At 44.2% G+C, this 23,152-nt stretch overlaps 4 non-coding genes across 4 annotated transcripts; all 4 read left to right on the top strand.

Annotated features, from left to right (window-relative positions):
* The first annotated feature begins 4,828 nt into the window (after positions 1 to 4,828).
* Positions 4,829 to 4,902, top strand: trnat-ugu (transfer RNA threonine (anticodon UGU)). Its single transcript has one exon. It is a non-coding gene; the product is annotated as a tRNA-Thr (tRNA).
* Positions 4,903 to 10,748: 5,846 nt separating this feature from the next.
* Positions 10,749 to 10,820, top strand: trnaa-ugc (transfer RNA alanine (anticodon UGC)). Its single transcript has one exon. It is a non-coding gene; the product is annotated as a tRNA-Ala (tRNA).
* An 878-nt stretch (positions 10,821 to 11,698) lies between these two features.
* On the top strand, positions 11,699 to 11,770 carry trnaa-cgc (transfer RNA alanine (anticodon CGC)). The gene has a single exon. It is a non-coding gene; the product is annotated as a tRNA-Ala (tRNA).
* Positions 11,771 to 12,368: 598 nt separating this feature from the next.
* On the top strand, positions 12,369 to 12,442 carry trnat-ugu (transfer RNA threonine (anticodon UGU)). The gene has a single exon. It is a non-coding gene; the product is annotated as a tRNA-Thr (tRNA).
* Positions 12,443 to 23,152: the final 10,710 nt, after the last annotated feature.

The raw sequence follows: 23,152 nt of genomic DNA, 5'->3' as shown, positions 1-23,152 counted from the left end.
AAAGTCTGCTATTTTGTCCCTGATTGAGCCTTACTCTGACAGTTTTGTTCCAAAATCAATTGGAGAAAATTTACCTCTTGTGTTGACGGAATTGCGAAAAGACGAAGCAGTTCACATGGACTATAGTGAGCTATAGTGATTGTCCACATGCAAAGATGTTGAAATTTCTGTTTCAGAGGAGCAAGCAAAGGCAGTTGAGGCCGCTACAAGGGATCAAGCTTCCTCTAAACTGTGGTTTAGATTTCGCGCTGGTCGAATCACAGCATCTAAAATGAAAACTGCATGTTGCACTGATCCAAAACAGCCAGCTCAGAGCTTAATCAAAAGTGTATGCTATCCTGAGTCATACAGATTCACATCAAAAGCCACTACCTGGGGATGTAATCATGAGAAATTTGCATGTGATATGTTTATAGATGTACATAAGGAATCTCATGAAAATGTTAAAGTACACGACACAGGTTTTTTCATAAATCCAAGTGTGCCATTCTTGGGTGCTTCTCCCGATGGCCTTGTTTCTTGTGATTGTTGTGGTGTCAGTGTAATTGGAGTGAAATGTCCATTCTTTGTGAAAAGTGACATGTTGGACAGTGTATCCTATTTGGAGAAGGACAGTGAAGGGAAACTGACACTTAACCGAAACCACCAGTATTTCTACCAGGTGCAAACTCAACTTGGGGTGTGCAAACTGGAATCTGCCTATTTAGTTGTTTGGACAGAAAAGGATTTGCATGTTGAGTGCATTTTATTTGATGAAGAGTTTTGGGACACAATATGCCAGAAAAGCAAGAATATTTTTGACACAGCCATTATGCCAGAGTTAGTTGGCAAGTTTTACACAAGGCTTTCATCTACATCTGCCAATGTGTCCTCGCAACCTGGAGTATCTACCTCGGCTGAATCACATGGCTCTGATTGTGCTGCAAGTGCCAGTGGCCAAGAAGAAACCTGGTGTTTCTGTGGCCAGGTTGAGTTTGGAAAGATGATTTTGTGTGACAATGCAAAATGTCATATTAAGTGGTTTCACTACTCGTGCATTAATGTCAAGGTTGCACCAAAGGGAAAATGGTATTGCCCAAAGTGCCAAAAGCTACCTAAGTTTGAGCCAAAAAAGGGAAAGAAACCTTTGAAGTAAAAAAACAAAACTATTTTTTAGTGGACTGTTGTGAAGTTACGCACTTCAGGCACTTTGTTTTAATGTTGGTTAAAACAATATTTAATTTATTTAGAAACGTGTACCTTTTTTGAAACTGTTTTTTAAATATTTTTAGCATTTGATTTCAAGTTGGTGAAATTTTGCAATGCTATACTGACAAAAAAAGTTGTAAAACTCAAATTACATACAAAATTATGTTCGCACTATAGTATACTGTATATACTATAATTTATAGTACTGTATAGTTTATAAGCTATCTGTTCTGATAACTGTGTGGTTTTCCTTTAATAAATCTGTGTTCTGATGATAGTGTTATGATGTGTTCTCTTCCACAACAATACATTAACAAAAACTGTAAATTAACAACCATTTATAAATAATTTTAGGCTATATAGTCTTTTTATTGACAAAGTGCATATAAAAATATTCTTCAGTCAAAATCAACAATGGATGGGCAAAGGTTCACCAGAGCACAACAGGCAAGTCCAATCGTATCAATGGTACAATAACCATCACTATCTTTGCACATCAAGAAATCAATTGGTAATATCCCCCCCAAGATGGTATATTTCTGGCGCACGCTACCAATTACACGCTCAACATGAATCCTGACATGGGCAATTTTTCTTGTGGTTTCTAAGTCAACAGGAGCCAACTGTGACTTTCCACGAGTGAAGGCTGGAATTTTTACATGAGCCATTATACAACCCAAAGTGGCTTGAATATTAAAGCCACGGTCAGCAAGGACAAGATCACCAGGAACTATGTTGTCCAAAAAGCCACAGTTTTCAGTTAGGTATTTGTCACTGACTCTTCCTCCCCATGCATTTGAAATGTAAGACACTGTGCCCTGTGGTGTAATACCAATCAAGAATTTAACTGTGTTATGGTGCTTGTAGGAAGACCATGTTTCTGCTCTGGCTATAAGGTTAGACGGACGTTCTATAAAAACCTCAAAACAGTCAATAATAACAGCACATTTTTTCCCAAAATGTTTCCTGAATTGCATTGGCATAGTTTTTTGTAAATGCTCTCTTTCCGGCCACATGATAAGTGGTTTCATACGAATAAACATGACATCAATGACATCAGTGACTATCCTAGAAGCAGTGGCTATTGATATGTTAAATGCATATGACAGGAAGGTCGTGGAAACATTAAGCCTAAGGCGCATCAGTGTCAGCATCAACTGCTTAAACTTATCAAGTGACTTCTTCACAGGGAGGTGGGGACTAAGGAATGTGAAGAGTACCAACAGTATCTGGTATGTAGGTAGGCCAGTGAAAAATAAAACCTTTTCATCATTATCAACAAATGCACTTTGGTCATAGGTAGTGGACAAATGTGCAACATCAGAGCACAACTGGATGTTTTCAGTTCTAAGATTTTGAAGTTCGCTGGTCATAGCCTCAATTAAATCACCAGTCAGATGGCACCCAATCTGGGTCATCCTTTTGATAAAGGTCAGACCTTTTACCTGGAATACAATGAGAAATACAGCACATTGTAGCTCTACATTTTAAGAACTGTGTTGCTACTGTAGCAGGCTATTAAATATGATCCTAATCAGATATTAAGTCAATAATGCAACATAAAAAGATGTCACTTACCTGACAAGAAATGGGCCGAACAAATTCGGACGTTGTCCAGATTTTTGCCACGTAGATCCTGGTTCAGCTTCGCTAACCACAAGCGCCTCCTTTCCTCTGACAACTTTTGGCATTGTTCTCCTTGATTAGTTATAACTTTTGGCAGTCTGTAATACTCCAAATGTTTTTCGCGGTCTGACCGATTGGTACAGCCAAAAACACGGCAATAATTTACCATTTTCCACGAAGATATTCGGGATCTACTGCGGCGTGCGCTTTATTTACCTTGGCGTGCGGTTTATTTACCTTGCCGAGTACCTCCAACATGGCGACTGCCGGATTGATGACGCGCTGATGACGCGCCGTGAAAACCCTCTATACTAACCCCTCTTATTTTGAACCCGTCCATAAGTTTCTTTTTCCCGCTGAGATGTCCCATTGTCAATTCATACTTTTTCAATCCTGTTTTACGGCACGCCATCAACTCCCCACACACCTCTTTCGTCACTCTCATGAACTCCATCACCGTTATTGGATCTTCCCCGATCAGTTCAACACTCACGGTCAGTTCTTTATCATATTTATTCTCTTTCTCTCCAGCCTCTTCTCCCCTCTGGTCTTTCTTTCCATAGTCTACTCCATCCAAGCCTTTTCCGTTTCCATTTTCCGTTTCCATTATGTCCGTCCACATGATATTCCTTCCCCAAACCAATGGGAGAATTATAGCGCTTGTGCGCTCAAAAGCTAGTGTGCGCTCAAAAGCTAGTGCCGGTCAACACATTGATATGAGTCCGGTACGTTTATGCACTAAGTGTTGACAGCCACAGAAGAGAAAAACATTGTTGCGTCACGACGAAGATTCAGGCCTGCCGACAAGCGTTGGCCAGTTCTGCTATCTGTACGCAGACTACTTCTCTAAGAAATGTATGATACCGTACTGCCAGTCGATAACCGATTTCCCCTCTTGTATCGTTAAGCAAACTTTCATGTATCGGTTGCCACATGTACAATTGAAGTAATCTGTTTTCGGCTCATCTGTAAAGCTTCTCATGTAGGAGTGCTGAGGTCCGATCACTAAGATGTGATCAAAGCAAGCTGTGGTCAAGGGTGTAGGACTATTTCACAATTTGATCACACAGCCTCAAGCGTTGCAGTCTGTTACTGTTCGAACAACTGATAGACTTGAGGTCGATAAGCACCATTGTCCTGGCCAAGCGGTTAAGCTGATGCACTAGAAATCCATTGGATCCCCCGCTCCATGATTGAAATCTGCCACACCAGTTTACCACCTCTGCTTTTAGCAGGCAGGCCAAATATCTTCATCTCTTAGGATGGCCTAGTGCAAGTCAACCTATTGATTGGCTGTATCATTAAGCAAAGCTTCAGGTATTGATAGTAGAGATGTACTGATTAATACAAAAAGGCGATGTAGCTCAGTGGTAGAGCGCATGTATGAGGTCCTGGGTTCAATCCCCGGCATCTCCAAATTGTAGTGAAGGTGAGGCGATGATTATGAATGAATCCCTTATATAAGGTAGAAGTCAAAAATGATCCGATCACGAAACATTGCTGAATGTTACTGTGTAATGAATGTTTAAACAAAATGAGGTCACGCAATGCTTTGCCTACCAAAAATGTTGCAGAATGCTAATGTTTGAACATGATAAAGAATTGAAATGTTGAAACTGTGTGGTTAAGGTGATGGACTAGAAATCCAGTGGGGTCTCCCCGCGCAGGTTCGAATCCTGCCGTCAACTGTACAGGTTAATCAGTGTATGTTTAAGGGACTGTTTAAAGGATCAACAGAAATATGTCATGGTACTGCAGACCTCTTTCGTTGTCTTCCCAATCATTTGCTGAAGCATTTCTCCTGAACTGAGAGGGGTGCTGTGGCTGGGACTGTCTTAGTGACTGTCTAGTTCACAGAAGAGGCAGTGTTCTAATCACATCAGTAAGTTGTATAATGTAAGTAACCTAGTCAATTGGAATTCCTTTAGCCGCCAGTTCTGATAGCTTAACACATGATCGGGTCAGGCTACATGAGACCTTTTTCATTGGTGTCTCAAGTAAACAATACAATAGGGGTACTGTGGCTTAGCTGGTGAAAGCGCCTGTCTTGTAAACAGGAGACCCTGGGTTCAACTCCCAGCAGTACATACACTTTTTGCAACAGCATCATCTGGTGTAGATGTGATAAAAGTGTTTCTTGCAGTTAAATAAAAAACGGAATTGTCCTAACTGGCAATCTTGCTTGTGGTTGTAAACTTGCAATCCATCAATGCAATAGACTTTCCATCAATGACAACGGCGGCAGGCAAGCAAAATTCTCTATCAAATGTATGATACCCTAGTGCCAACTGATGACCTATTTGTCCCTTCTATCGTTAAGCAAAGCTTCAGGAATCGGTTTTACAGATGTACAATTGAAGTAACACAGGGGACTTCTCTCAACGGCAAAGCGTATGCTTCTCATGTAGAAGGCCTGAGGTTCAATGCCTGCCGTCTCCAAGATGTGATCAAAGCTAGCTTCAGTCAATTTGAAGACTATTTCAAAATTAGATCAAGCAAGGCTTAACCTACCCTAAGTGTTCCAGACTCTTCCTGTTCCAAAAAGCCAGAGACTTGGAAATCTAATAGTGTGTTGTCGTGGCCGAGTGGTTAAGGCGATGGACTAGAAATCCATTGGGGTCTTTCATTCCCTCTCTTTCATTCCCTTGTTCAGCCAACACATACACATATTACGGTGAAACTGCATGAAATCAGTGCAAATATGTTAATCTAAGCATGTAGAAGGCACCATTTTTAAAATCTGGCATTATCTGGAAAGGCACTTAGCAATCGATATTTTCTGACAACATGTTCTCAAAACATAAAATGTTAATATTTAAGGCAAGGCAAGGCAAGGCAACTTTATTTATATAGCACTTTTCATACACAAGGCAGACTCAAAGTGCTTCACATATAAACATTGTCATACAATAAAATAAAATAATAGATAAGTAAAAGAAAAACATATGCAAAGAAATGGTTAATATAGAAAAAGGCATTTTAGTATTAAAATAGAAAATAAAGGCAAAGTTAAAAAAGCTTTTTAGAAAGTGCAATGTATTTAAGATTTTAGCAGAAAGCTATAGCAAACATAAAAGTCTTCAGTCTTGTTTTAAAGGTGCTCAGAGTTGGGGCAAGTCTTAAATCCTCTGGGAGTTTATTCCAGCTATTTGTTGCATAGTGACTAAATCCTGCTTTCCCATGTTTTGTGTTTACTCTGGGGATAATTAACAGATTGGTCTCAGAGGATCTTAGTGGTCTAGAAGGCTGATGTAGTGGAAGCATATCAGTTAAATATTTTGGGCCTAAACCATGTAGGGATTTATAGGTTAGCAACATGATTTTAAAATCAATTCTCTGACCTACAGGAAGCCAATGTAACGATTTCAGAATTGGTGTAATATGATCAAATCTTTTGGTCTTTGTTAGAACTCTAGCAGCAGCATTCTGAACAAGCTGAAGCTTCCTCAGAGTTTGTTTTGGAAGACCTGTGAGGAGACCATTGCAGTAATCAAGCTTACTAGTGATAAAGGCATGTACAAGTTTTTGTAAGTCTTCGGTGGACATGAGCCCTCTAAGTCTTGCTACATTTTTAAGGTGATAATATGCCGATTTTGTAACTGATTTGATGTGACTGTCAAAATGTAAATCTGAATCCATGATAACCCCTAGATTCCTGGCTTTGATTGAGGTTTTCAGGGACAGAGAGTGAAGGTGTTGGGTTACTTTAAGCCTTTCCGTTTTAGGACCAAATACAATTATCTCTGTTTTGTCCTCATTTAGTTGAAGGAAATTTCGGCACATCCATTCCTTCACTTGCTCAATGCAGTGGCACAGCAGATCTATGGGCCGATAGTCATTTGGTGATAGCGATACATAGATTTGCGTGTCATCAGCATAGCAATGATGGTCAATATTGTTATTTTGCATGATTTGCCCTAGTGGGAGCATGTAGATGTTGAATAAAGAGGGTCCTAAGATCGAACCTTGTGGGACTCCACATGTCACGTTGGTTGATTCTGATACAAAGTCGCCAATGGAAACAAAGTAGTTCCTATTTTGAAGGTAGGACCTGAACCAATTTAAGACAGTGCCTGAAAGCCCCACCCAGTTTTCTAACCTTTCCAGAAGTAATGTATGGTCTACAGTGTCGAATGCAGCACTGAGGTCAAGTAGCATTAGTATTGAGGTTTTGCCAGAGTCTGTGTTAAGACGGATGTCATTTACAACTTTAATAAGGGCGGTCTCAGTGCTGTGCAGGGGTCGAAATCCTGATTGGAAGGTGTCATAGCAACCAGTTGATGCCAGGAAGTGATTTAGTTGCTGGAGGACAACTTTCTCAATGATTTTACTTATGAAGGGTAGATTTGATATTGGTCTGTAGTTGTTAATAATAGAGGCATCTAGGCTCCGCTTTTTTAAAAGGGGTTTAATAACTGCAGTTTTCAAAGCTTTTGGGAACTTGCCTGACTGGAGAGAGTTGTTAACTATCTGCAATATGTCTACTGCTAGGCAGTCGAAAACATTCTTAAAGAGGTTGGTAGGTATAGTATCAAGGCAACAGGTGGATGGCTTTAGTTGTGTCACAGTTTCCACAAGATTTTGAGAGTCTATGACATTAAAGCATGCCATCCTTGCCACGTAATTTTTGCCTGAACAGGGTGGTAGTCCAACATTTTTGTTTGACGTGGAGATATTGATGGCGCGTCTGATACCTTCAATTTTATCAATATAAAAAGCTGCAAACTCATTGCATTTCTGCGTGGAATGGAGATCAGGTGGAATTTCTGTTGGGGGGTTGGTCAGTCTGTCAACAGTTGCAAATAGGGTTTTTGCATTATTAGTGTTGGTTTTAATGATATTGGAGAAAAATGTTTCTCTAGCATTTTTTAACTCTAAATTGTAGGCACGGAGGCTCTCTTTATAGATATCATGGTGAATATGAAGTTTTGTTTTACGCCAGATGCGTTCAACCTTCCTGCATTCCTTTTTCTGTGCTGTTACAGAAGCAGCTTTTCTCCAGGGTGCCTTTTGCTTTCCAGAAATCGTTTTAACCTTATAAGGTGCAATGACATCTATGACTTTCAAAATTTTCAAATTAAAGTTTTCTACAAGATCATCAGCAGAACATGGGTTTAGAGGTGGTAGCAAGGAGATGGCCTTTTTAAAAAGTACATTAGAATCTTCATTGATATACCGTTTTTTGACAGTGTTTGATTTTGTCTGTATGTCGGGAATAAAAGATATGTTAAAGAAAACACAAAAGTGGTCAGACAAGGAAGGATCAGTCACAGAGAGATCATAAACATTGAGGCCCTTTGTGATAACCAGGTCTAGAGTGTGCCCCTTGCAATGAGTAGCCTCTTTCACATGTTGAGACAGTTCAAATGTGTCCAAAATGGTAAAAAGTTTTTTTGCACACTTGTCATTCAAATCATCAGTATGAAAATTGAAGTCACCAGTTATAACTAGACAGTCAAATTCTGTGGAGATGCTAGACAATAATTCTGTGAATTCATCGAAAAAATTTGCAGAATATGTGGGTGGCCTGTAAATAATTAATAGGAGAACTCTGGGGGAGCATTTCAATACAGCACTAAGGTATTCGAACGATGGAAAATCACCAAATAACATCTGTTTCCCCTGAAATACATTTTTAAATATAGCAGCAACCCCTCCACCTCTTTTTCCAGATCTACATGCATCAAAAAAGTTATAGTCGGGAGGAGCTGTCTCTATCAGAACGGTTGCACTGTTATTTTGTTCCAGCCATGTTTCAGTTAAAAACATAAAATCCAGTTTGGAAGTGTTAATAAAATCATTAACTAAAAATGATTTGTTATTAAGAGACCTCACATTAAGTAGAGCCATCCTGATGGTGCTGTTGATAGGCTTTAAGGTTGTTTTTGGTTTGGAGGCAATAGATATGAGATTTGTGAGGTTAGCAGTGTGTCTAAGTTTCCCTTTGTTTACTCTCTTAGTGGTTACAGCATGAATGCAAAAGTTGCCCTGCTTTGACGTAGGCAACCTTGGGTTCAGCAGATTATGAGAAACTTCCTTTATACTGTGTCTACGGCTGAACCCTTTTTTGTCTCAGTAATACTCAGGACTACTATCGGGGTGGGGGTGGGGCGCCGTCCTCCTGGGTGTTAGCAGTGTTAGCAGCCTGCGGCCATGACGTGGCGATGCTATCATTGACACAGATGCAAGTTTGATGCCAGCATGTTCCAGTTTCTTAAATTCGGCTGGAAAATCGCAAAGGGAGACATCGGAGCTGGAGTTGTTGTTGTGGCTATGGGAGAGATGAGGCTGGAGGTCATCATCGATGGGGGAATGCAGAGGAGGGGGGTGGCCGTTCCTCGCCAAGCCAGCATCAGCGATGGGGGAGGGCACAGTGTTGATGGCGTCGGGCGGGCTGTTGTCTCTCTTCAAGGTCTGTGGGCTGTCTGCTATCTGTGTGTCAGATAGTGGCAGAGTAGTTGTGTGGGGGAGGCTGTAGTCTCGCTTCTTCTCAACCTGTGCTCTGATTGTGGCCTGTGCGTCAGACCATGGCAAGATTGTGGCCTGTGCGTAAAGCGAGAAGAGTAGATTGTCCCTCAACAGTTTTGAGCCTAACCTGTTTGGGTGTAGGCCATCTGCTCTGAAAAGATATTTGCGCCCCCAGAATAAGTTGAAATTGTCAATAAAGTCCCTTCCTCTTTCATTGCAGACTCTGGAAAGCCATGTATTCAGTGCAAGTAGACGACTGAATCTGTTTATTCCCCTGTCAACAGTTGGTATGGGTCCACTGATGGAAGACTTGATGTGTATTTTGTCCAGTGTATCCAATAGATCAGTGTAATCCCTCTTCAGAAGTTCTGACTGTTCTCTTTGAATATCATTAAATCCTGCATGCACAACAATCTGTGAGATTTTGGGGTTTTCCAATATGATTTTGGCTAGTTTATGGTTGATATTACCAACCATTCCATATGGGAAGATGCATGTTTTGATCTTCTTACCGGTTATATCCTTGATGGTTGAGTCTCCTATAATCAGAGTGTCTGGTTCATCTGCTTTCTCTGAGATGGGCCCTTGTTGGACGGTGGCAGACACATGTGCAGCCCGCCTCCGTGGCGACTGGTTGTTCCGTCTCTGTCCGCACTGTCCGTCCGGACGCATCTCGGGGCTCAGGGGTGCATCGGTGGCAGGCGCGTTCGTGGACTCTTGAAGTGGCAGGAACCGGTTCTTCAGTGGCAGGGTTGATTTGAGTGACGGGCTAATCCGGCTGATAACTTTAGCTTTGGGTAGCTTAGCATTTGGTGTTGAGTGAACTTGTTGATTTACTTTGGTATGTTGCTTTGGCTTAGCGCCGACTCTGTTCCAGTGAGACGCAGCTGGAACTGTCTCTCTCATGTCCAGCTTCGGGAAGGATACAGTGTAGCTTTGATCATCTTGCTGTATCTGAGTGAGCTCAGCAAACTCACCCATCGGCACTGTATCCTGTGATAGTCCTTTGCGTTTTTCTACTGCTGCTAGTCTCGTTTCAATTAAAGCCAATGTCTGTTTCAGTTTGGCGCAGTCTGTGCATTTCCCAGTCTCCGTGCCTGAGATATCCGAATACAGAGGCATGTTGGCGATAGGAAAGTCCAAGGCTTTTTCTGCGGTCTGATCCGGGAGTAAAAAGTGCCAAAATGTATTGTTGAATCGAGCGATTGAGGACGACGGAAACAAGCTATATACTGTTAGGTAAATAAAATAAGATAAAGTAGATCTGAACGATGAATTAAGTAGTTCTTTCCAATGCCCAGCGGAGCTTCGGGAAACATGACCTCTCTCTCCTCAAGATAAGACTCTGATAGAGGTCTGATAGATCCGAAGACTAGTGTTGTCCTTTCCAGGTGCAGAATGCCATGGACGAGAAAACCCTTGGTGTGTTCCGAAGCAGGTTTAAAATGTATAATCTTCAGCAGTAAGGGGATGTAGCTCAGTGGTAGAGCGCATGCTTTGCATGTATGAGGCCCCGGGTTCAATCCCCGGCATCTCCATTTGATTGCCCTAGAATAGTCAGGTGAGTGCTATTTTAATCAAATGAGGTCACGCAATGCTTAACCTACCAAAGATGTTGCCGAATGCTAATGTTCGAAACAAGTGAGAGAATTGAAACTGTGTTGTCGTCAACGATACAGGTTAATCAGTGCGTGCGATTTCAAAAGCGCATGCTTTTGTGCGCTTGTGCGCTCAAAAGCTAGTGTGCGCTCAAAAGCTAGTGCCGGTCAACACATTGATATGAGTACGGTACGTTTATGCACTAAGTGTTGACAGCCACAGAAGAGAAAAACATTGTTGCGTCACGACAAAGATTCAGGCCTGCCGACAAGCGTTGGCCATTTCTGCTATCTGTACGCAGACTACTTCTCTAAGAAATGTATGATACCGTACTGCCAGTCGATAACCGATTTCCCCTCTTGTATCGTTAAGCAAACTTTCATGTATCGGTTGCCACATGTACAATTGAAGTAATCTGTTTTCGGCTCATCTGTAAAGCTTCTCATGTAGGAGTGCTGAGGTCCGATCACTAAGATGTGATCAAAGCAAGCTGTGGTCAATGGTGTAGGACTATTTCACAATTTGATCACACAGCCTCAAGCGTTGCATTCTGTTACTGTTCGAACAACTGATAGACTTGAGGTCGATAAGCACCATTGTCCTGGCCAAGAGGTTAAGCTGATGCACTAGAAATCCATTGGATCCCCCGCTCCATGATTGAAATCTGCCACACCAGTTTACCACCTCTGCTTTTAGCAGGCAGGCCAAATATCTTCATCTCTTAGGATGGCCTAATGCAAGTCAACCTATTGATTGGCTGTATCATTAAGCAAAGCTTCAGGTATTGATAGTAGAGATGTACTATGTACTACCTTGAGGGGATGTAGCTCAGTGGTAGAGCGCATGCTTCGCATGTATGAGGTCCCGGGTTCAATCCCCGGCATCTCCAAATTGTATTGAAGGTGACGCGATGTTTTTGAATGAATCCCATTTATAAGGTAGAAGTCAAAAGTGATCCGATCACGAAACATTGCCGAATGTTACTGTGTAATAAATGTTTAAACAAAATGAGGTCACGCAATGCTTTACCTACCAAAAATGTTGCAGAATGCTAATGTTTGAACAAGATAGTGAATTGAAATGTCGAAACTGTGTGGTTAAGGTGATGGACTAGAAATCCATTGGGGTCCCCCCGCGCAGGTTCGAATCCTGCCGTCAACGGTACAGGTTAATCAGTGTATGTTTAAGGGACTGTTTAAAGGATCAACAGAAATATGTCATGGTACTGCAGACCTCTTTCGTTGTCTTCCCAATAATTTGCTGAAGCATTTCTCCTGAACTGAGAGGGTAGCTGTGGCTGGGACTGTCATAGTGACTGTCTAGTTCACAGAAGAGGCAGTGTTCTAATCACATCAGTAAGTTGTATAATGTAAGTAACCTGCTCAATTGGAATTCCTTTAGCCGCCAGTACTGATAGCTTAACACATGATCGGGTCACTTTACATGAGACCTTTTTCATTGGTGTCTCAAGTAAACATTACAATAGGGGTACTGTGGCTTAGCTGGTGAAAGCGCCTGTCTTGTAAACAGGAGACCCTGGGTTCAACTCCCAGCAGTACCTACACTTTTTGCAACAGCATCATCTGGTGTAGATGTGATAAAAGTGTTTCTTGCAGTTAAAAAAAAACGGAATTGTCCTAACTGGCAATCTTGCTTGTAGTAAACTTGCATTCCATCAATGCAATAGACTTTCCATCAATGACAACGGTGGCAGGCAAGCAAAATTCTCTATCAAATGTATGATACCCTAGTGCCAACTGATGACCTATTTGTCCCTTCTATCGTTAAGCAAAGCTTGTGGAAACCGGTTTTACAGGTGTACAATTGAAGTAACACAGGGGACTTCTCTCAACGGCAAAGCGTATGCTTCTCATGTAGAAGGCCTGAGGTTCAATGCCTGCCGTCTCCAAGATGTGATCAAAGCTAGCTTCCGTCAATTTGAAGACTATTTCAAAATTAGATTTACCCTAAGTGTTCCAGGCTCTTCCTGTTCCAAAAAGCCAGAGACTTGGAACTCTACAAGTGTGTTGTCGTGGCCGTACCTGCCGGTTTTTGGACTGCCTCCGAGGTCCTAACACATTACAAAAGGTCCGAACAAATCCGAACGAGGTCCTAACCTGCTCCTAACCAGGTCCGAACATATTCCTTCAGAGATCAAAGAGTTTCGAATGAGATCCGACCACAGTTCCGAACAGTATAGGTCACGTGACGCGGGAGGGGGCGGGAATATACGATGAACATCGCGTTAGAGTGGCAGCCATTTTTTCCACCGCTTACGGGAGATAAAACATCGGTAGAAAGGTTTGGAAACTTTATTAATACTCATAAAAGCGACACCAAAAAAAGCAAAACAACCAAAGAAAGCTCTAATAGTATTAGTGTTATAATGTTCCCGTCCCGTCAGCACGATATTCAACTTGTATTTCAACTTTCTTGTTACGTCGCTTTGCTAACGAGCTTCTGACTGTAATAGCTACATTCTACCTGATACATGCTAGCACTGTGTGGCTATGGTGGGGATGATTTGACAGAATCAATAATAACGTATTTATTTGTTGTATAAACGAAATAGTTGTGCCAAGTTTCATCCCCTCCGGTAATCGAGTCTTGTTATGTGCGTGAACAGCGCAAACAGGTGTATGAAACAAGTTTAATTGTGCCAAGTTTAATTATTAACAATAATGATCCTCTAGTTTGCCTGCTTTTATTTTGTGAAGCACTTTGTGCTACAATGTCTTCGTATGAAAATATTGATTGATTGAATAATACAAATAATGATGATAACATTAATATTATTAGAACTTTATTTGTATAGTAATAAAACAGTAATGCAAAACATACCTACCCACCTACAAACATACATAATATATATAAATACATACACATGTATCATTTCTACCAATCTGTCTGTCTGTACACACACATAGCCTAGCTCGACATTAACCTGTTTTACATTTGATGTTTGCAGATGAAGGAAGCAAAGCCTGATTCCTATTGGAGGGATGTATGCCTTAAGTATGCTCGGGGCCAATTCCATTTTACCACAGGCAAACGGCCAGGGGCCACAAAATGGAAAAAGGCCTTAGAAAAAATAGACGCTTGCCCGCTGCAGAAGCAAATGAACACCAAGGATCTGTTTGGGAGAAGCCTTAAGTGCTCCTGTGGGTTCCACAAGGTAGGTGAAATTATTTACTAATTGATTGTTTGCTGGTTTGTTTATTTGTTTTTTCCTCTGGTGGGCTTCAGTGATTTTGCAGTAATGCCTCTGATGTTTTCAAAGCCTGTTTGCTTTTTATTGATTTTCTTTTAACATGTCAGAATAAACACTATTCAATACATCATTCTATTTTGTGGATTTATTTATTGAACAATATGTATCTGTACCATTCTGGAGAAAACTAGTATAGTAGTGTAGGATTCTTAGTTGCATGTAGCATAGCATGGCCCTCTTTTTGTAACCCCCCCCACCCCCCCCCCCAGCCAGCAGATCTGTCATCAGGCACTGCTGGGTCTAGTGAGGCAGGAGGAGTTAAGACGGACGAGGCAGGGAGCACGGAGGTATGGAGAGGAGAGACAGAGGCAGGTAGAGGAGGCACAGAGGCAGCGAGAGGAGGCACAGAGGCAGCGAGAGGAGGAGAGACAGAGGCAGCGAGAGGAGGAGAGACAGAGGCAGCGAGAGGAGGAGACACAGAGGCAGCGAGAGGAGGAGAGACAGAGGCAGCGAGAGGAGGAGACACAGAGGCAGCGAGAGGAGGAGACACAGAGGCAGGGGCAGTCAACGCAGAGGCAGGGAGAGGAGACGCAGAAGCAGGAGAGGGAGTGCAGTGCTGCCTGTGCAACCTGCATGTGGAGGGAGACCGGTTCACCCAGCACCTGTCGGAACACCACAAGGAGGAGCAGTGTGATACCTGTGGGGCCAAGGTGCAGGGTACTGTTGGTCTTTTGAACCACATCCAAGTGGTTCACTATGCCTTCAGGGTACCATCCAAGCCGTCTCTGCCCCCTTCTTCATCCTGCTCTGCCGCGCCACACCACACGGCAGCTCCACCACCTGCAGCACACTTCAGGGTACCATCAAAGCCGTCTCTGCCCCCTTCTTCATCCTGCTCTGCCGCGCCACACCACACGGCAGCTCCACAACCTGCAGCACAGAGGGTCAACTGGAAAGGTTTCCTGCCTGACCAGTTCAGAAGGGTGATCCAGGAAGCCGATCAGGTCTGGGTTTCCAAATGCTTGTATGAGCCTACAGGCCAACTAAAGCAAAAGATCCAGGCCTGCTGGTTTCACCCTCCACTGGAGCCCAAACCATCCCCTCCTGAGCCTGGCTGGTACTTCCGTGGCTATGTATAGTATTTACGGCTTATATGTTTGGTCCTGCTTCATTGGGTCTATGTGTGGGTAGCTTAGATTCTTAAAATACGTAACAGGTGACTCAAACCTGAGTCGGATCCCTTCCCACACACACATAGACGTCCAAATTGACAGCTATCCCAGTGCCAAACACCAACACATCACACGGATCTTAGATAAAAATCCCCCCAATTCACACACAAAGGTTGTGGTGCTCTCTCTGGGCATCAACCACAGGGAGAACCTGTTTGAGTCGACAACGGGCATTCTCCAGGCCCTGCACCGCAAAACAGTAGAAAAATACCCGCAGGCCACAATCTATGTCCCCCTCATTAATTTCTCACATAATTTATCTGCACCACATCAGACCCTATTAACACGCCTTAATTTATTCATCACTATAAAATACAACACACTTTTCGAAATACACCATTCTGAATTTCACACAACTCATGACGACATATATTGGACAGCAGACACTGCATCACACGCACTTCAACATTGTCTGTGAAAAAGAGTTTCCTCGATCGGTCACCGCAGCAGATAGGTTCCACTCTAATCAATGAGACCATTTCCACCGGGCGCGGCTGCGGAACGTCTCAGCAGCGTCCCAGGAGCGGCTCGCCTTGCCGCAGCGCTATCATTCCGTAGCATTTCTATTTTGCCGCAAGCCGTTGCTGAACCGCGTCAATTTCAACAGAGCAGATCCAGAAGGGCAGGAAGTGAAACAGTAAAAGCCATAGAGCATCCGGTCAATTTTCAAAATAAAACGAAATACTCAGCTCATGTAGCCTATCACAGCTTCATTTATGTACCAAATCATCATTTTTATAAGGGCAATGGCCGGAAGGTCAAAGCGTGGCATTTAATTGCAGTCGTTTTGGGAGTAGAAGTTGAGTACATTAGGTTTAGGAATTATCGCGTGATCTCGTGATCTCGCGTGAATACGGCTGGCTCGCAACGCACGTTGCGCTGCCGTAACGCGCCCGGTGGAAATGCAAGCAGGTCAGAGTCGCAGCCGTTCCGTGCCGCAGCCGTAACGTTGCCGTAACGCGTCCCTTGGAATCCTCGGGTCAAGGAGCACCAGAATGGGTGTGGCTCAATTAGCCTATGAGCCACAGCTGCAGACGGCTAACAGCCAGACAGGAATATGTGAATCTTTTAAAACATGGTTTAAAACAGTGAAGGTGCCATTCACATCTTCACAGGCTGGATCAGTTAAACTTCGGGCGGGGGCTAAGTCCCAACAGGGACACCCCCGTACCCAGGAATCTAACATTCTGAACCTATTCACCATCTTCCATCTCTCAGAAACGGAAACTCAGCTGCTGGAGAGGGGCCTCAGTTTCATCCCCACCCCTCGTATTTCAGATAAACTCAAATTTCTCAGAGACGTCCATAAATATAACCGGTCCCTCAAACTTATGTAACATTTCCATGGCCGTCCCGGTGGGCCCAGTCTTGTCGGGGAACCTCACCGCACTCCTCCACAACAATACACATAGCCATTGTGGTAACCCAGCACGGTGAGCGAACCACCATTTCCCGAAACAGGACACATCTTTGCTGGGCAAAAGCCAAAAAGGCATGTTTAATCCCGTCAACCACGAGGACCGGTCTCTCCGTAGAGGAGCCACATGGCTGGGTGAGCCCTGAATGAGTGGAGAAGCAGGCTATTTAAGCACTGCTTCTCCACCTGGTCCTCTGCATGTCCTTAATTGGCCCGGGCCGGGTTGCCACACCATACATAACCACTCAACCAACATTTTAGAAACACCCAACATTACTGAACAAAAATATACGGCACTTAGGCCCCGTTTACACGAGGACGCTTGCGGGTGAAAACGACAAAATTTTTTATCGGAAGTGCCTTTCGTTTAGACGGTGACGGCGTTTTTGGGGCATGAAAACGCATAAATCTGAAACTACCCTCCAGAGTGGAAAAGTTGAAAACGCTCCGCCGTAGCGTTTCCGTCTAAACTGCCAAGACGCAAAACACTGCTCAGATCTGCTCACGTCGCGTACGCGCTTACGTCACATACATGTGCCAGTAAAAGGAAATAAACTAACATGTCTGATTATTTCCATGCGTCGGACCTTCAAGCTGCTCTGGCAGCTCTAACAAGCATACAGGAGTATTTCCACGAAATGTACAGGATATTTACAGATAGTATTACTGAACAGAGAAGGATCTTTTTGGTTTTTGCGGCACGGATAAGAGAAGGAAGATTCTACGCATGCGCTCAGACATGGCGGTGTTGTGTGATAGTCTATCACAGCACCACCTAGCAGCCTGGCATGCATACCCAATCGAATTCCACACACTTTTGCGACACCGTATGCACGCAGATTTCCTCCCGAAAACGCTCGTCTAAACGCAGAATAAAAAGTGAAGACGCAACGCCACTTTTGAGTCTTCTGTTCAGACCGTCATCATGTAAACGTAGCCTTAGACACCTGCGTAATTACAAACACAGTCATTAAACCCGCTGACAAAGGGTCCAAAATAGTCATCTTAGATACACAACAATACCTCTTAGAAGCACACAGACAGTTAGGGAACACATTACATTACAGACCCATACTGGATTCACTCCAATTGGCCACGCAACATCAAATTCGCAATATATTTACTGATCTCCAAAAACGTAAATACATCACACATTGACAGAAAATATATTTAGACGGTCCAGACACTCCACGCGAACGCCTGTTTCATCTTCTACCAAAGATCAACAAGGCGCCCGAGTCCTGGGCCCCGTTTCCCGAAAGCGTTGTTAGCCTAAGTGGATCGTGAAGTGCGTCGAAAGGGCATTGTAGAGTTTTCACCGCATTTCCCGAAAGCATCGTTGGTAACGAACGTCGTGAAAACGCTCGGAACTAACGAGTACTCCAGGGGTACTCGTAGGTACTCGTAGGACGCTAAGAGCATCGTTAGCTATAGCCTCAGTGGCGTCACCATCGGACATTCCGTGTATTGGATGCGTTTTATTAAAACGCATTGCGCCTTTATGTTCTTAGTTTGGTGATTAATAAAGATTATTAATTAATTTATTAATAAAGACGTTAAAATGGCCACAATAAAACGGGACAGTCCAGAACTGCCCTGCGCAGGCAGGGCACTCAAAATCTGTGAGAGAAAGTGGGGGGATTTGTGACATAGGCTACTTTTTAGGCTATTTAGGCTATAAAACATATTTAGGCCACAAAAAAAAATTAAAGGCAAAAGGAGCAGGCAAAAGGCTGGGATATGGCGGGGATTGGTCACGTTGACGGGGATGTTTAGTGACATGGGGGGGGGGGGGGGTTAAAAAAAAGCCGCGATCACTCTTCGGCGTGATTCCAAACCAAATTCCAAAGAATGGATCTTCCTCGACCTCGTCCTCGTCCGGTTCACCCAACGCCACCCCAGCCTTGGCTGCAATGTTGTGCAACATTGCTGTCACGCAGATCACAGTGCACGACTTGGCTGGCGCAAACTGGAGCCCTCCGCCGGACTTGTGGAGGCATCGGAAGCGCAACTTCCACCTGCCGATCGTGCGCTCGACAATGCACCGGGCCAGACGGTGGGCTTTGTTGTACTGTTCCTCGTGGACGTCTCCCGGGTTAGCCACTGGGGTGAACAGGTGAGGCCTAAGCGGATAGCCACTGTCTCCGAGGAGCTGCCACTCTCCCCTGGAGGCTGCAGCCAGCCGTCCGATGGAGGACTCGCGGAACACAAAGGAGTCGTGAGTGCTTCCAGGCCATCTCGCTACGACATCGAGGATGATGCCCTGATGGTCGCACACCACCTGGCAGTTGACAGCGGCATATCCCTTCCGGCAGATGTAGACGTGGCCATCAACGTGGGGCGTGAGAATTGGAATCAAAGTTCCATCCACGACTCTGGCCACTTGTGGGATGCGGAACGACCGAAAAAAGTTCTCTTGGGTCGAGAGAGAGAGGGAGCGAGCGAGGTATAAAACTATTTTTCCTATTCGGCATATTGAACCGTAGGCCTAATGCGCCTCCTTTTTGAAAAGTCGGACTAACGGACCTTCGGACCAATGGGTTTCGTTTTCGGAACATTGAACCGTCGGAATAGTGGCATGTCGATTTAATGGGAAATATTTCGGAACATTGAGACGTCGGAACAATGAGGCGTCGGAATTACGGGCAGGCCCCAGTGACTTATGCTCACAACCAAACCTGGTCGGGAGCAGTTTTTCGGCTTAGTCTAGCCGGAGATCGGCTACTTAAATCGGCGGGCGCAGCTTGTATTGCAATATTATATTATATATATTGCAAATATAATTCCTTAAGCTTTAGTGAATAAGTATTCCATGTGCATGAGAAGCTTCACATAAATTCGCGTCACTTGGGAGTCGAACCCCCTGCGCAGAAATTCAAGACTGTCGCGCTACCTCCACTCTAGCACAGTAAGCATTGTCTACATAAGGTCCAACAAGGACGATCAAATAACGAACAGCCTCTGATGAGAATCTGTATCTCTCATGAAGAACCCCAATTTCGTTGTTTGCACAATGACAATAAAGTCTGAAATCTGAATCTGTTAAAATTTCCATCAAAAACAACCTGCGTGTTGATGGAATGCCCTTTCTCCCTATTGACGAACACGTCCTCGTCTTTTGATGGCGCAATTATTTTTATGTGCGTCCCGTCAATAGCACCGACCACACCGGCCATACCTGTGAGGGGAAAAACGGTCTGTCTAGTTACTGGACCAGATAAAATGAGACGGAGAGGTAATAAAGTCTGTCGGCACGAGGACCTTGGATTTATTAAGTAAAGTGGCAACGGTTATACAGAGTCATAAAGCGTGAGAGATCGAATATGTCTAAGTCCCTAATCAGCGCTGATGGTTCGTCCAGAGCTTCGCCTCCGTGGAAGGTCTGCTTCAGAAGAAGGTCCTGAGTCCCTGTGTGATACAGTCTTATGCTGTATCCTCCTTTCGATGAGGTGTGTGCGTTTGAGGTGTGCATGGTTCTGTGTGTTTTTGCTTGACCTTGGCTCTCAGGCCCTAGTATATGCATGTGTATCTTCTTGTGTTCCTCCTAACGGGGGAGTAACCCCGAAGTGTCTCCTGTGTGATAAATTAAAACGGGGGAGTGCCCCCCCGAAGTGTCTCCTGTGTGATAAATGAATGTGGCTCTCCCGTTCTTGAGGATGACTGGTGCATTGTCTGAGTGTCTACCATTTGCCTGGATGGGGAAATGGGGCCTTCGGCTCCGGCCTTGACCTGACTATATTATCATGTTTGTGTTATGTGTTCGTTGGGTTAGAGCAAGAGTTGACTATATTGTAATGTGTCTGCCATGTGATGTGCTCATCAGTCTAGGGTAGGAGTTAGCTATATTTGTAATGTACATGTGATGTACTCAGCAGGTTATTTTTCCCAACATATCCCCCTCAAGTCGTCGCAAGACGACTTTTACTCATTAGGGGTACGAGGGATAGGACTCCAGCGCGGGACTACCATCAAAACACCATTAGAAATAACAGAAAGAAGGCAAAATGATCATAAAAACAAACAACCATGAGCATGGGACTAAAACAACTCGCTGGACCGGGTGTATGGGGAACCACGTGGGAGAAACGCGACCCCTGCTTCAGACATGGGTATGCCATACACACCCCACCTAGGGGGTGGCATCCACCCCGGCCTTACATCGCGAGCAGACAATACCAACAATACTGGCAGCAGATAATACACAACAAAACCAACACCAAACCATAACAACAACAACAAAATGCAACGATAAAACTAACAGTAAACAATAACGATATAACAAAAATGCAACAATCACACAGACACTACACAATAACAATCACAGGAAAGAAATGCAACCATGAAACGTGTCCCTAAATAATAATAATAATATCAGAAAGATATGAGGTACACAACGAATGGCAATCCCCCTCAACCCATCCCTAGATGACCACACACTAAGGATGTGAGGAGGAGTTAACTGGTCGTGTAACAATAAGCAATCACACGCATGGGGTATCCAGGGTAGGCCCGGGGCACGGGAACAACTGAAACCACGGAATAGTCCTGAGCGTCATCACGGGCAGGTGGTCGCAAGGCGCCACCTGGGCATTAGACCCTTTTATTCAACTGCGCTCAGGACCTCATCTGATAAACGGGCAATCAAGGCCCCTGGAATCTCGCCCGTGTGTATCCCCGAGCTCCATCTAGTGGGACAGCGATATAAACAACAGCATTTGCGTTCCCGGCGTCGGTTGCGTAGACGCGGGCATAGATATGGGAGCGGCTAAAAACAGTGAAGCGTACAGAAGCGAATACATCCAGGGGCACCCTCAAGCCTTAAGGGAACGGGCCGCAGCCCCTGGTACCGGAACGCAGATCCCTGGTCCGGGCGACGTGGGGGGACGGGAATGGGGCAGCCCACCTGGAGAGGTTACTAGCACGTCACAGGCGGGGGGGAGGGGGGTGTGGTGGTGGGGTCTGCTTGTAGTGGCTGGGATGGGGAAGGGAGGGGGGGGGGGGGGGGGGGGGGGGAAGGACAGTGGACAGTGGGGAAGGGGCCGGATGATCTTCATGTATTGGTGCGCTGCATTGCGTGGGGGCTCTTGGACAATGGTGCAGGGGGTCTATTCTATGTTCTCCAGCCAGATCAGGTCGGGCCCCTCTGGTGGTCCCGCGTCCAAACTCTCCGGTGTATACTCGATCCCCAGGTAAGCTTGGATGGCACCTGCTGCACCTGTAGCGCCCATCGCTCATTGGGCTCTCCATCCATCCTGTGAAGGGGTCATTAATGCCGGAGCTCTCTGCCAACTCTAATCTGAGGGACTGTAACCCTGCCAGCGCCCTGGCCACCGACCGATCCGGTGCTGTGTTATTGGGGATAAAAGTACAACATGTCGTCTTTATCATCCCACACACCCCTCCTTGCTCTGCCAATAACATATCTATATCTATATAGTCCCTTGACCTTATCCGTGGAAAAATTGACAAAACGTTGCTGATTATAGTATATATTATTTATCCAATCAACATTTTTGTTAATAGTGGACCACCAAAACAGGACTGATTCAAACCCTGCCGAAATCTGATTGCATCATCCTTGGGTAGTTGGTCGGCTCCGGGCGTGTCTGCATCTGGCTCCTCCTCCGGCCCTGGAACTTTGTGTTCCTCTTGCTGGAATTACAAACTTATGTACAACAGTTAGATGTTCAAACATATTTTCCTTAATTCTATTTCTAATTACTCTAATGGAAGTCCCTTTTGGGACCCTCGAATGTTAAGTGAAGGCATGGGTCGACCCTTAAGCATTTCATGCGGGGTTAGATGTGTCGTTCTGTTAGTTTTCATGCGATAACTCATTAGTGCCAGTGGTAGTGCATCAATTCAATTTAGTGCTTGCACAAATGTTGTTAATTTTTTGTCTTGAGCGTCCCATTCACTCTTTCCACCATACCTTGTGGTTGAGGATTGGGGCGTAATCTAGTCTTTATTTGACATGCAAATGTTGAATCACTTGTTTGAGTGTTCTCTGAATAAACGTTTTGTCTGAGCTTATTTCTGACGGAATTCCAAACCTAGTCATGACTTCTCTAGTCCGAAACTTGATTACTGTAGCCGCACTTTGGTCTTTTGATGGGACTGCTTCTACCCATCTGTTGAACACTGTTTTGTTTTGTTTTATGTTTCACACTCATTTAGCTGGATGTCAATCATTGTTTGCAAGTATGGTGAAGAAAAACCTTGTTTTCTAATAAATATATATATACATATATTTTTTTTAATTCTCCTCAATACCTCCCCCCTTGGGCAATGGTCAAAACCATGCGCATTAAATGATAAGCAAATCTAAGAACGCCGTTGGTACAACCAACGTCGAAACGTCTAACCTTAACCATCAGCAAACTAAAACCAATCTTTTGGGAAGGGAAATCG

Source organism: Gadus morhua, unplaced genomic scaffold (genome assembly GCF_902167405.1).
Source record: "Gadus morhua unplaced genomic scaffold, gadMor3.0, whole genome shotgun sequence".
In the NCBI taxonomy this organism is placed as follows: Eukaryota; Metazoa; Chordata; class Actinopteri; order Gadiformes; family Gadidae; genus Gadus; species Gadus morhua.
The sequence above is the reverse complement of the archived record's forward strand: the minus strand, read 5'-3'. Positions and strand labels throughout refer to the sequence as shown.